The sequence below is a fragment of the Lactuca saligna genome, chromosome 7 (assembly GCF_052625555.1).
Source record: "Lactuca saligna cultivar CGN05327 chromosome 7, ASM5262555v1, whole genome shotgun sequence".
Lineage (NCBI taxonomy): Eukaryota > Viridiplantae > Streptophyta > Magnoliopsida > Asterales > Asteraceae > Lactuca > Lactuca saligna.
This window is the reverse complement of record NC_136423.1, coordinates 26,465,725-26,479,949: the sequence shown is the minus strand read 5'-3', so window position 1 is coordinate 26,479,949 and position 14,225 is coordinate 26,465,725. Positions and strand designations below refer to the sequence as shown.

The window sequence follows — 14,225 nt, the reverse complement described above, 5'->3', positions numbered from 1 at the left end:
AAATGTGATATACCTTGTGATCACGCTATAGCATCACTATAAAGGCTTAAAATTGCAGAAATCCAGAAAATGGTAAATTTAAAGTTAACTACCGCGGTATATTGAAATGGTTTTCAAGCTGAGACGGTGAATCCAATTCCAATCCTTATGCATTGGGAAATACCAGTTGAAAGTGTTTTCGTCTTACCTCCACGACAATTTACTGGAATTGTAATGTATGGATCACAACGAATATTAGTTTGTATTCAGTTTTATGGTAACCTTAGTTTTGGTTTGTTGGCGTTGTTTAGTTTTTAATAAATAATGTTTACCTTTTAATTAATAATTTTTACCTTTTAATAAATAATTGTAATGTATGGATGACAACGAATTGGCAAGCAGCTCTGCGGACTGACAAGTAGCTCTCTACGGAGTTGAAGGGTTTATATATTATCATGGATGATTGTTGAATTTTGGTAAAGAGTTACAAATTATTTTGAATTTTACTGAGTTCATCTTTGAATTTCTATATTTGCTTGTGCAACGAACTTGATTATTACTATTGTGATCCGATAGACCCTTTTCTTGAGAGGGTCGTATATGTATGATGATACTTTGCAACAATTGCAATGGGCTGAAGAACAACAAAAAAAAAAGATAAAGAGTCATCTCGGGCTCTCACTGTGACATCCCCATTTTTACGGACAGAAAAGACATATTTGTTTATGCTTTGTTTTATAATATCAGAGAAATCTTTTAAAGAAAACGGTTGCGGAATTTGTTCCCGAAACAAGATATGATAATAACTTATCAAAACATTTCTCAAAGAGAATGTATTTTCATTTAATAATAAAACCTCGGGATGCCATGTTCCGATACAGACATATAAGCATAAATAGAACTTGCATTCAATTACACCAATGATTTATATCTCCTTTAAATCTCTCTATGAAATATGTCTTCGTATCGATACCTGTGATACAAAGAAAACTGAGTGGGTCAGGCTTGGGAGCCTGGTGAGCATATAGGGTTTTCATCCCACAATGTTATATCATATATTTATAAATATAGAACATTCAAACTTGTACAATTTCACCATATAAAGGCAACTCTTATTCCACCCCATTGATCCTCACAACGACACGATCTAAACTCTCGTATCTAAAATTTTCCTCTTTAACTAATCCCTACTCATGGATCTAAAACTATCCTCTTCACCGATCCATACTCACGGATCTAAAACTAACGTTTTTCACCTGATCCATACTCATGGATCTAAAACTACCTGATCCATACTCACGGATCTAAAACTAACCTCCTGATCTGATCCATACTCCCGGATCAATAATTGTACCCAATCCATACTCCCGGAATAAGGACAATTAACTATACCCTAATCCTGATCTGATCCATACTCCCGGATCAATAACTGTGCCCAATCCATACTCCCGGACTAGGGACAATTAACTTAGTCTTAATCCATACTCCCAGACTAATAACAAGTTTTATCTCTTTACCTGATCCGTACTCCCGGATCTAAAACTAACCTCTTGGTCTAATTCATACTCCGCTGAATAACTAGATTAACAACAACAACATCGGGGCCTCTCATCTGTTTATCACACATCAACTATCTACTCATGTTCTACCCACACTACAAGAAAAAGACCCTTCACGACGCGCAAATCACGACGCTCACTGATTTATGTTATGCAAAAGAGAGTGACAATAAAAACGTGTCGTCTGTTCAAAAATTTTGAGGATTTAGGTCACGCATTATTGCGTGCCCTTAAATTAGTGTCTAATGTAAAAAAAAAAAAAAAACACGGAGGGCACTTTATCTAAAACGTGCGTCCTCTGTGATTGTCGCTTTATGATTTTTACTAAAACGCGTGTTCTTGAAAGGGGGAAATGAAATCCCCTCCAAATTCTGAAAAATTTTAATATCCCACTTCAAGATCCCCTTCGTTCTATTCTTCCCTTTTCTCTGCAAACCCTAATCACGATACCATCTCTATTCTATACCTCAACAATTCATATATCAGAAAATCATTAGGATAATTTCTAGGGCTTTTTTAAACACTCATTCGACTCTTTTCTCTCCCGCCTCCCCTGTCTCTCTATTTTGTGCTCTGATATCCCCCTTCCATTTATGCCGCCGTCTCCGTCGCCATCAAAACGAGGATATGAGATAGTGCTTGATCTACGACCGTCCAGTCGCCGATGCCTGGTTAATAGGATTTGAAAACATCATAACATAAAAACTGTTCTTAACCTTGCCGGACTCAGAAAAGCCGATGTGGCACATCCACGAGTATGAGGTGAAGAGCGACGTCCTTTTCCTTCCCGGCGTCCCTGGTCCGATTGAGCGGCAAGATCGGGTGAAAGCGCTAAAAACTTACGGGAAGACGATTCACTTTCTTGGCAGGTGGATAGAGGCGATCAACTTCCCCTAGGTCTCCCACAGGTAATGATGGCTTTAATTCTTGATGGCTTTACCCTAATCTCGCTAAAGGTACAATTTACATTTCCTGATTTCCGCCATTTTTGATCACCTGCAACTTATGTAGAAACTCTATCGATCGATTATTATTACATATTTGGAGTCTCGCTATGGTGTTTTGTTCAAAAAGGAAAGGGATAACAGAGCGTATATGGAAGGTTTATCCCAAGGAATTCATTCAAAAGCACACACTGATGGAGTTGGACTCAAAACTATTGTACGAGATATCAATTTGCATTGCTTGGAGACCTGGCAAGGGTAATTTGGGAATATAGTCGTCCAATTTCATTACGCCTAGTTGTTAACAATGGTTTATGTTAACTATATATTAACTTTTTTTGGTGTTTTTTTTAGTAGGTTTGTCCAACTCATTTGCACCCACGCCTAGCTGAGTTTCTTGAGGTTGCTGCTAATTAACTGGTATGGCGACAAGTATCAGTTATCTTTTTTATAAGTGTCAAATGTCCTTTATTTATTTATTTGTTATTGTTTATCATCTGATACGACCCATGTTGGTCGTTTTGGTCAAGTATATCGACAAAGGGATAATCATCAAGATTCAAGAAAGAATTTTTTTAAATGTTTTCCTTTTCCTTTTAATTAGAATAATAGTTTTTTATTTAGTTTAGAATTCCTATTTTTTAGGATCTGGTTTTGGATTATGATTAGGTTAATACGACTATATAATTAATGTTCTAGGGATAAATCACGTTTTATGCTGGAATAAAAGTCTCAGACGATTTGCTGGAGAATTCCTTGTTTCTGGAACTACAGGAGGCCTGGTTAAGGTTCCTACCTGCGGATTAGGATCTTGAACCTATTAATTGGTATCAAAGCTGCTACGGTTCTGGTGTCAACATGTCAAAAACAAATTCTGAGAAGATAGCTGGATTGGAGGCAGGTGTTGCAGCCCTGGAGCAGGATCTTACCAAGCTTCGAGGGGAAGCTGACCTCGCCAAGAAGGAGAATACTGCACAATTCACAGAAGTCCTGCAAGCTATCAATAACTTGACGAAAACTGTCAAGGGGAAACTCATTCAAGAGGAGGAGAAGGACAAGGAAGATCCTGAATTTGAGCTCGAGTTTGGATCCTTCAAAAAGGGACCCAAGGACGATAAGAAGTAGGGTGGGGGTCGACAAATGGGAGAATTTCGGAAGATTAAAGCTCCTATTTTCGAAGGGGAAGACACGTTTGGATGGATTTATAAGGTGGAGCGTTTCTTTGAGATCTAAGACATTGGTGTACGTGATCGCGCTGGCTTGGTTTCGTTGGAGCATTCCTCTCTTGGGAGGATTTAAAAGAACTGCTGTTGGAGCGATTCAAGTTAACAGGTGAAGGCAATCTGTATCATCAGTTTCTCGCCATCCGACAAGAAGGAACTGTACGTGACTATGTAAGCAATTTTGAGAGACTATCATGTCAGTTGGGAGACATACCAGAAAGCGTGTTGGAAGGTACCTTCTTTAATGGTCTCAAGGATGACACACGTTCGGCCGTTCGTATTTTACAGCCAGCAAACTTGGCCAGAGCCATGACTCTTGCTGTTATAATAGATGAAAACAAGTTCATTATCCGCACACCCAAGACGAGTGAAGGGGTAATTCGGTCCAACAACAAATCATCATCTAGTATTTTTTGATGTTATTTGTGAAGGGCTTAATAAGTCACTTAAAATAGTGCAATCACCCTGTGTAGACTTGCATGAGTTTGTCCTCAGCTTGTATCACCTCACACGGAGCATTTCATGCAAGCATGGCATATTGCTTTTGATGGGTTTTGAGCATTCTAACACTTCCTAAGTGTACATGCAACCCTAATAACCTTGGATCTATGTTTGTCTAATTGTCATGCAAAGTTGAATTCCAAGGTTATATTCCTATCTAGCATACATGGGGAACAATTTTAACTTAAAGTATAGATAGAATAACTTACCTTGTTGTTGTTTGTGTTCCTTGAAACCTTGTGAGCCTAGCACCCCAAGTGTGATGCCTCAAATGCTTCACACAACACCAAATGCTCTTGGAAGAACTTATGAGAGAACACACACTTCTCAAAATCGGCCAAGCCCTCTTATTTCTTAGTGTAGCCGATTTTGGGTGGAGAACATGTTACTTATATAGTGTTGACACATCTAGGGTTAAACCCTAATGTGTCATGACTCTTCATTTCCATGACCCATGGGTTTGTAACTCCCATGGAGCATCCATGGAGCATCCTATGGGTGGAACCCAACTTGATAGTCCATGGAGCCTTTTAGCCCACTATACAAGATATGGATGATTTACATAATCAACCCATATATTTAATTAGTTATCTTTTGATCACTTAATTAATTCTAAATTAATTCTTGATCAAACTAATCAAATAATATTATTAATATATTAGAACTTATAATATATTAATAATCTCCAAGTGTTATTTCTCTCATTTAGTCTATCCAATTGCATGGTGCCATGCAACCCAAATGGACCATGCTGGGTCGGGTCAAGTACATACCAGAAATAGTTATGGACTTAGACACCTTATCCAACAGTCTCCCACTTGAATAAGTCTAATAACTATTACTGCAAGTATGACTTCAGGAACCGATCGGCAATCGTAGCTCTTTTCAAGGTTTCTCGAAACTGAGAAGATGATGGTACGCCATTTAAGATAAGTGATCATATAATCCTCTGTTCTAGATATCAGTCGGACAAATACATGGAACAATGTCTTACTTATTGTCCAATAGTTTGTTTCCCGATTTCCGATTTGTTTGACAAAGAACTTCATTGAACACATCAATTTAGTTCTGACCGGGCCTGATACATAGGTCAAAACAAAATCATCGAGGGGCCCAGATATCAGCTTCTAATCCAAGAAGGAACAGATAAACTTCGACTCATATGTTTGTTCTACTACTCATTGAATTACACACAAGAGCGCGATTTATAACATCGAGTTACCAATGCATTTTTCGTACAATCAATGCATAACCAACTTGTAAGTAACAAATCATATCTCTAGGTTTTAAGACTTATATGATATTACCGTCTCACGATCACTCGAGATAGAATTCCATGAAGTGATTCCAGTGAGCGTGGGTTGAGTCCAATGCTCAGAACTTATGAGCACTCATGATTGTTGTAGCCTTGTCCCAGACCTCTACAACCAAACATGACAGTCTTGATTCATACCTACTTCCGACATATGACCGACTGTGGAGGTTTGAATAATATGTTATACCAAACAAAATTATTCTGGAAGTCAAAACATGCAAAAGAAATATAGTAAACGATCGACAAGAGATAGTAACACTTTACTCATAAATAAAACACTTTTATTCATCATCAAATGTCAATTACACTTTACAAATTTCGAGGTTATCTAACTACTAAATCTAATATCATCCTTCAGCCCTATGCTCCGAGCATGCTGGAGATGCTTAACCCGAGTCAGTCCCTTCGTGAGGGGATCTGCCGGATTCTCATCTGATGATACCCTATTTGCCACGAGGAGTCCTTCTTCGATTCGATGTCTGATGAAATGGTATTTTCTGTCGATGTGTCTGGATCTCCCATGATCCCTTGGTTCCTTGGCTAAGGCAACAACACTTTCACTATCACAGAAAATTTCCATTGGCTCTTTAATAGTTGGTACAACTCCAAGGTCTCCAATGAAGTTCCTCAGCCATAACGCCTCCTTTGCCGCCTCGCTAGCTGCAATATACTCTGATTCACAAGTAGAATCTGCCACTGTCTCTTGCTTGGAACTCTTCCAAGAAATTGCTCCTCCATTTAGGGTAAAGACCCAGCCCGACTGAGAGCGGAAGTTATCCCTATCAGTCTGGAAGCTAGCATCACTATACCCTACAACTCTCAAGTCATCACTCCCACCGAGGGTAAGGACCCAGTCCTTAGTCCTTCGTAGGTACTTGAGAATATTCTTTACCGCAGTCCAGTGTGCCTTGCCAGGGTTCCCTTGAAACCTGCTAACCATGCTCAGGGCAAAAGCTACATCAGGTCGAGTACACGTCATAGCATACATGATCGATCCTACAGCCGAAGCATAAGGTACTCGACTCATTTGTGCTATCTCAGCCTCAGTGCTAGGGCTTTGTGTCTTACTCAGTTTGGCGTTACTCTGGATGGGCAACTCTCCTTTCTTGGAGTCTTGCATTCTGAATCTCTTCAGAACCTTCTCCAAGTAGGTACTTTGACTAAGTCCAATTAGTCTTTTACTCCGATCTCTCAAGATCCTTATCCCCAAAATATAGGCAGCTTCACCAAGGTCCTTCATAGCGAAACACTTTCCAAGCCAGGACTTTACTTCCTGCAGGGTTGGAATGTCGTTTCCTATGAGTAGTATGTCATCCACATACAATACCAAAAAGCTAACTATACTCCCATTAGCCTTGACATACACACAAGATTCATCTTCACTCCTAGAAAAGCCAAATTCCTTGACCTTTTCATCAAAGCAAAGATTCCATCTGCGAGGTGCTTGCTTTAATCCATAAATGGACTTCTCAAGCTTACACACTCTATTAGGGTAGCTGTTGCTGACAAAACCCTCTGGCTGACTCATGTAAACATCTTCAGCCAGCTTTCCATTAAGGAAAGCGGTTTTGACATCCATTTGCCAAATTTCATAGTCATGAAATGCGGCTATGGCTAACAGAACCCGAATAGACTTAATCTTGGCTACCGGAGAAAAGGTCTCATCATAATCCACTCTAGGAACTTGAGAGAAGCCCTTTGCAACCAGTCTAGCCTTATAAGTGTGTACTTTACCATCCATGTCGGTCTTCTTCTTGAAGACCCATTTGCACCCTACAGTCTTTCGACCTGGTACATTCTCAACCAAGTTCCAACTTGATTGTCAGACATGGATTGTATCTCGCTATCCATAGCCTCTTTCCATTTAGCAGACTCGGGGCCTGCCATGGCTTCCTCGTAGCTGTTAGGGTCATCTTGACTTACTGGTGTCTCATCACTAATAAGTGTCTCACCTTCTGCAGTAATATGGAATCCATAGTAATGCTCAGGTGCACTCCTAACTCTCGTGGAACGCCTCAGAGGTACAGATTCGTCAATTGGCTCAACAGAAGTTTCCTCCTCAAGTTAAGGGATAGAGTTTGAAGTTCCTTCACCACTTGACTCTTGAATTTCTTCAAGATCAACTTGCCTCCCACTGTCTCCTTGGCTTATAAACTCTCTTTCTCGAAAGACTCCTCTTCTTGCTACAAAGACCACATTGTCACTAGGTCTATAGAAGAGGTAACCAAAGGATTGCTGTGGGTAGCCGATGAAAATACACCTCTCACTTCGGGGTTCGAGCTTATCATGAGTCTTGCATCTCACGAAAGCCTCGCAACCCCAAATCTTGATGTGGTCTAGTTTAGGTACTTTACCAGTCCACATCTCGTGAGGAGTTTTGGCAACTTTCTTTGTAGGGACTAGATTAAGGATATGGGCGGCAGTCTCTAAGGCATACCCCCAGAATGAGATTGGTAGCGAAGCTCGACTCATCATGGAACGAACCATGTCCAACAAGGTTCGATTACACCTCTCAGCCACACCATTCAACTGCGGTGTCCTGGGAGGTGTCAATTGTGAGACAATCCCACATTCCCTTAGATAGTCGAGGAACTCTGAACTAAGATACTCACCACCCCGATCGGATCGAAGCATCTTAATGTTTCTGCCCAATTGATTCTCGACTTCCTGTTTAAATTCCTTAAACTTCTCGAAAGTCTCTGACTTATGCTTGATTAAGTAGACATATCCATATCTACTGTAATCATCAGTAAAAGTCAAATAATAACGATTAGCATCCCTTGTGGCATGTTTGTATGGTCCACACACATCCGTGTGTATAAGGTCCAACAAACCTTCACCCCTTTCACACGAGCCTGTGAAGGGTGACTTTGTCATTTTTCCAAGTAAGCATGATTCGCAACTATCATTTGACTTTAGGTCAAACGACTCCAAGACTCCATCCTTTTGGAGTTGGCCTATGCGTTTCTTGCTTATATGTCCAAGACGACAATGCCATAATGATGCTTTATCCAAGTTATTATTATTAGTAGAATCAATACACAAAACATTATTTCCTAAGTTATCTACAACAGATACGGCTTCATACACACCATCACAAGGTAATGCTTTAAAATAAAGTACATTATTAAAGAAAGCAATAATCGAACCAACTTCATTATCAAACAAAAAGGTGAAACCTTGTTTGTACAATGCATGAAAGGAAATAATATTTCTTGCCATTTCTAACGAATAACAACATTTAGTCAAATCTAAATTTAACCCACTACTTAGCGATAAAGTATAAACTCCAATCTTGGTGACAGGTGTAACTTTCCTATTCTCCATGATTAAGTTTATTCTTCCTTGCTCCACATTCTCACTTCTTCCTAGTCCCTGCAAGTCACAACAAATATGAATACCGCAACCGGTATCAAGGACCCAAGATTTCGAATGGGGTGAGTTATTAGAAATGATAGTGTAAATACCTGCATGGTTGGGTTTGACTTTCCCATCCTTCACATCCTGCTGGTACTTTGGGCAGTTCCGCTTCCAATGAGCTTTTTCATGGCAATAGAAGCATTCAGCCTCTTTTGGGTCAGAAGAAGGAGTAATGAAACCTTTCTTGGTTCCACTTGAAGAAGAGCCATCAAGGGTCCGAGCCTTGGTACACTTCGAAGATCTCTTTCTCTTCCTCCCTCGACTTTGCCCGATTGCCAAGACCGGAGTTGAGTCTGGAGTAGGAGTGACAGCAACCGACTTCCCCTTAAGACCTGTTTCTGCGGTCTTGAGAAGTCCCTGAAGTTTGCTGAGGGTGACCTCTTCCTTGTTCATGTGATATGTCATGCGGAATTGATCATAGCACGATGGTAAGGAGTGCAAAATGATATCTATTGCAAGCTCCTCAGGGAAGTTCACATTGAGCTTCAGCAAACGATCCACATACCTTTGCATTTTCTGCATGTGGCTCGTGACGGACTCTCCGTCCTTCATCATGGTTGTTATCATGGAGCAGATGACTTCGTACCTCTCTTGTCGTGCACTTTGATGGTATCTTTCCATCAAATCTTGGTGCATTTCATAAGGGTAGAAATCTTCATAAGATTTTTGGAGTTCAGCTGTCATTGTGGCCAACATGATGCAAGCCACCTTGGTTGCATCTCTTTCATGAGTATGAAAGTCAGCGATCTCCTGTGGAGTTGCAGTGGACTCATCAATTTCCTTAAGCTCCTTGTCAAGGACATATTCTTTGTCCTCGTAGCGGGTAATCATCCTGATGTTTCTGATCCATTTATTGAAGTTGGATCCATCAAAGGTGACTTTCCCACACAAACTCATAAGAGTAAAGGAGCCATTAGGATTCGAGCCAGAAGCATTATTTGAAGACATCTGAAAGAGAAGAACAAGTTTAGTATAGATTTAAGAGAGTCCTTAATAAAACACCCAAATGTAATATTAAGGCTAGGATCCAATCACAATATAATATAACTTAGAAGAGGTATGCCATAATCTAAGCTATACCATATTTGAAAGGTAGGTGAATGACGATTCACCAATTTCCACCACGAAAACCGAAATATTAGATATTTAGTTTTTTATTGGTTTTAGAAATTCCTAGATTCTTTGAGATCCAATGAACTTTTCAAAGGCATGTTTCAATCTCGAGAGTGCCCTCCAAGTTTTGTGACTGGGATGCCGAGGATCACAAAACGAGGTGTGAAGTAACCATGCAAATCACTTGGTACCCTTAAAGTTTATCACTCAATCGATGTGCTGGTAAACCACACACGCTCCACCGATACTATAATAAACCTTAAGTCACCCTTTACCTACCTTGTTAAGTCCAAGTTAGTGTGCCGGTTAACCACACACGCTCCACCAACGACTTAGACAAAGTGTAAAGTGTAATTTCATGGATTAGCACCTTATTCACATTTTCCTAAAGTAACTAAGATTGGGAATTTAATAAACATTTAGTTACTTTATTATATTCATCATACTTTGAATGAGAATTTATAAGTCCTTGTCTTACCCGTTCGGCTAACGACCCTCCACCAGTCAAGTAAGCGGTGGGTGAGAATATACACCCATTAAGTCACCATTTTATAGGTAACAACCTTATACCCACCTTATAGACCGGCTTCGTGAATGAGGCATACTACAGGTAAGACGACTTTATTCTTATACATATATATATATATATATATATATATATATATATATATATATATATATATATATATATATAATTATTAAATCATTATAATATAAGTATAAGGGTTGAATTTTAACTTTTAAAATTCTAGGGGTTGGAACTTAAAGTTTTAACTTAACTTTACTTGTTCCAAAACTTGAGGGCAAGTTTTGTAACTTTCAAAACTTTTCATTTCTTGTAACTTATGAGTTTAATAGAGTAATAAAATGAAGACTCTTCATTTTCTAACTCTTGTGTTTGTTTTAATGGTTTTAACTCAAGTGTGACTCTTGGTTTTCCATAACTTAAGGATAAGTTATGGACTCCATTAAAACACACTATGATCAAGAATTAATTTACCACATAGGTTACAAATAATTCCTATGATCATCTAAAACATCATAAGAACAAGAACATGAATATGAACACAATCAAAAATTACATTTAAAACTTTGTAACTTTGATAACTAGTTGTTGTAAATGAATTAGCAAAGACATTACACCACCAAAAACAAGTTTTCAATTACCAAAACAGTTTAGGGTAATGTTTCTAATTCATTTCCAGCAACTGAATCGAAATTCTGCAATCAGTCGACCCTACTCGCCGAGTGCATGAACTGACTCGCCGAGTTGGTTGAAGATACTCATGAACTCGATGAGTCCCCCCTATAGACTCGACGAGTCCATTCGCAGACAGCAAGATTTCTGATTCTGTTTTCAACTTTTAAGTACAAATAAGAGCAAACAAGCCTAGGCTCTGATACCACTGATGGGTTTTGAGCATTCTAACACTTCCTAAGTGTACATGCAACCCTAATAACCTTGGATCTATGTTTGTCTAATTGTCATGCAAAGTTGAATTCCAAGGTTATATTCCTATCTAGCATACATGGGGAACAATTTTAACTTAAAGTATAGATAGAATAACTTACCTTGTTGTTGTTTGTGTTCCTTGAAACCTTGTGAGCCTAGCACCCCAAGTGTGATGCCTCAAATGCTTCACACAACACCAAATGCTCTTGGAAGAACTTATGAGAGAACACACACTTCTCAAAATCGGCCAAGCCCTCTTATTTCTTAGTGTAGCCGATTTTGGGTGGAGAACATGTTACTTATATAGTGTTGACACATCTAGGGTTAAACCCTAATGTGTCATGACTCTTCATTTCCATGACCCATGGGTTTGTAACTCCCATGGAGCATCCATGGAGCATCCTATGGGTGGAACCCGACTTGATAGTCCATGGAGCCTTTTAGCCCACTATACAAGATATGGATGATTTACATAATCAACCCATATATTTAATTAGTTATCTTTTGATCACTTAATTAATTCTAAATTAATTCTTGATCAAACTAATCAAATAATATTATTAATATATTAGAACTTATAATATATTAATAATCTCCAAGTGTTATTTCTCTCATTTAGTCTATCCAATTGCATGGTGCCATGCAACCCAAATGGACCATGCCGGGTCGGGTCAAGTACATACCAGAAATAGTTATGGACTTAGACACCTTATCCAACAGCTTTAGCCATGTAAGTCCCAAAATTTTTACAACTTCAACCTCATTTCCTTTTTCTTACAATTTTTACTTACAACATCATTTGACAATACTTAAATTTCTTAATGTCAACAAAATTCAGGATGATATTCAAAAGGAGGATGCTTTTCGAGGTCTCTGTGCAATGGTATGCATCTGCTTTTGTTTGGTTTTGACTTTTGGTTTGATTTGAAGCAGAAACTTACTTATGTTTTTTTGGTTTGCAGGTGAAAGTGAACACATCAGTGGATTTAAGTTCACTTGTTTTCTTATGTAGAGCCATTTCTAGTTGGCATGTAAGTTTTTCATTTCAACTATTCTTCAACACACACAGTATATATATACACGTGTCAACACCATTTCAGCATGCGCACCTGATATTAGAGGCTAGTCAATAGTCATGGTCTGGGGTAAAATTGAAGAAATCAAGTAAACACACAGTATATATACACGTGTCAAAATAGAAGCTTTTCTGAATTCCATTTTGTTTTCAGTAAGTGATCCAGTTTTATCAGAAAAATACATAACAAATTTGACCTAAATCTTCATTTATACTTAAGGATCTGCATTGAAACCTTGAGTTTGTACTGCTATCATACATGTGTTTGTCTTCTATCATGAAATAAGATTGACCTAATCGAACCAATTCCATGGTGATGTATAAGGATATCGGAATCATGATCTGAAACACAATAACAGAACTCAAAAACGCAAAAAACATCTCCATTGGAATCCCATAGTATTTATACGGTTTTCCTGGAAACTTTCCCTTTATAAGATAGCTCTTTCTGTAATAAGGAATCGTATCAATTGCATCCTGATGACTCATCAGCCATAAACACATCCCAATAGCAACAACAAGACACAATATGAATAGAAAAACACATAACCAGATAGTTTCTGAGTTCATTGCTTATTCAAGTCTGCTTCTTTTTGAAGGGGAAATTGCACTATTTAGCATAGCTTTTGTCTCTTGTCCAGCATACACAACAACACCTATAACCCATTTTGTGTTTTTCACCTGACACCCACGTAAGATAATGTTTGATTGACTAAGGGAAACTTTATGACCATTTAACTCTATTAGTTGTGAACTCATATATGTTTCTATTAGGTTGTTCACATCTAATTACCCCTGATATTGACCCTAATGGCATTAAGGATGTTTCTTGTCTAGCATAACGTGTCTTTAAATTCGACTCTCCATCTAAATTCATGGTTTGTATGTAAGCAATGCCACTAGGATCACTTATCCACATTAGCACCATGTCACAAGGGATTGTCACAAGAGATTCTTTGTTGTTCTCATTTCTGTCTGATCTGTGTCTTCTCCAATCCTCGTATCCATCTTTTATAGCATTTACTGTGAGAATAAAAAGGAGAGGGAAGAGAGAGACTGTTCTTCCAAAGACTACAAGAGGAGGAAGCTGATTGAGAGTTGCAATGGCTAAAAAGTATATGTAAGCCACTTGATGAAACTGTGAGAATAAAAAGGTGATCTTGTTTCCTGCTGAAAGTGGGTTAGTCTCCAAATGGCGGCCTAAGGACCGGGTAATCTGTTGTTTCCTGCATTTACCCTTTCATCATTTTCGATTTCCTTTTGCATTTTATATGCTTATGAGATAATCTGCTATCAGACAAGGTGTATGCCTTGTTTCTAATGGACCTATTAGTTTCCCACTATTACTGATTAGATGAGTAGGGTAACCTGTAATCATGTATGCTTGCCACATAAAGCTGTATTTTGCCATACCTGGCTTACTTGCACCAACAGTTATTAAGAAAAAAGCTTGTAGTGGGTGGTTTAGTTTTGTTAGTTGGAGTTCACATGATCGTCAAAGTAATTTGCTTTAGAGATTTGCTGGAGGCTTCTGTTGCTATATGCTAAACCCAACATGCTATTAGTGTTGCTGTTCTTGTAATTGTGATCATTCGTTGCTAATACAGCTATGCATTTGAAATCAGAGGCTATGATTTGTTGGG

General features: G+C 38.6%; 1 pseudogene; it reads right to left on the bottom strand.

Annotated features, from left to right (window-relative positions):
* Positions 1–12,629: 12,629 nt before the first annotated feature.
* On the bottom strand, positions 12,630–13,960 carry LOC145006760 (phospholipid-transporting ATPase 1 pseudogene; annotated as a pseudogene).
* Between the last annotated feature and the right edge of the window lie 265 nt (positions 13,961–14,225).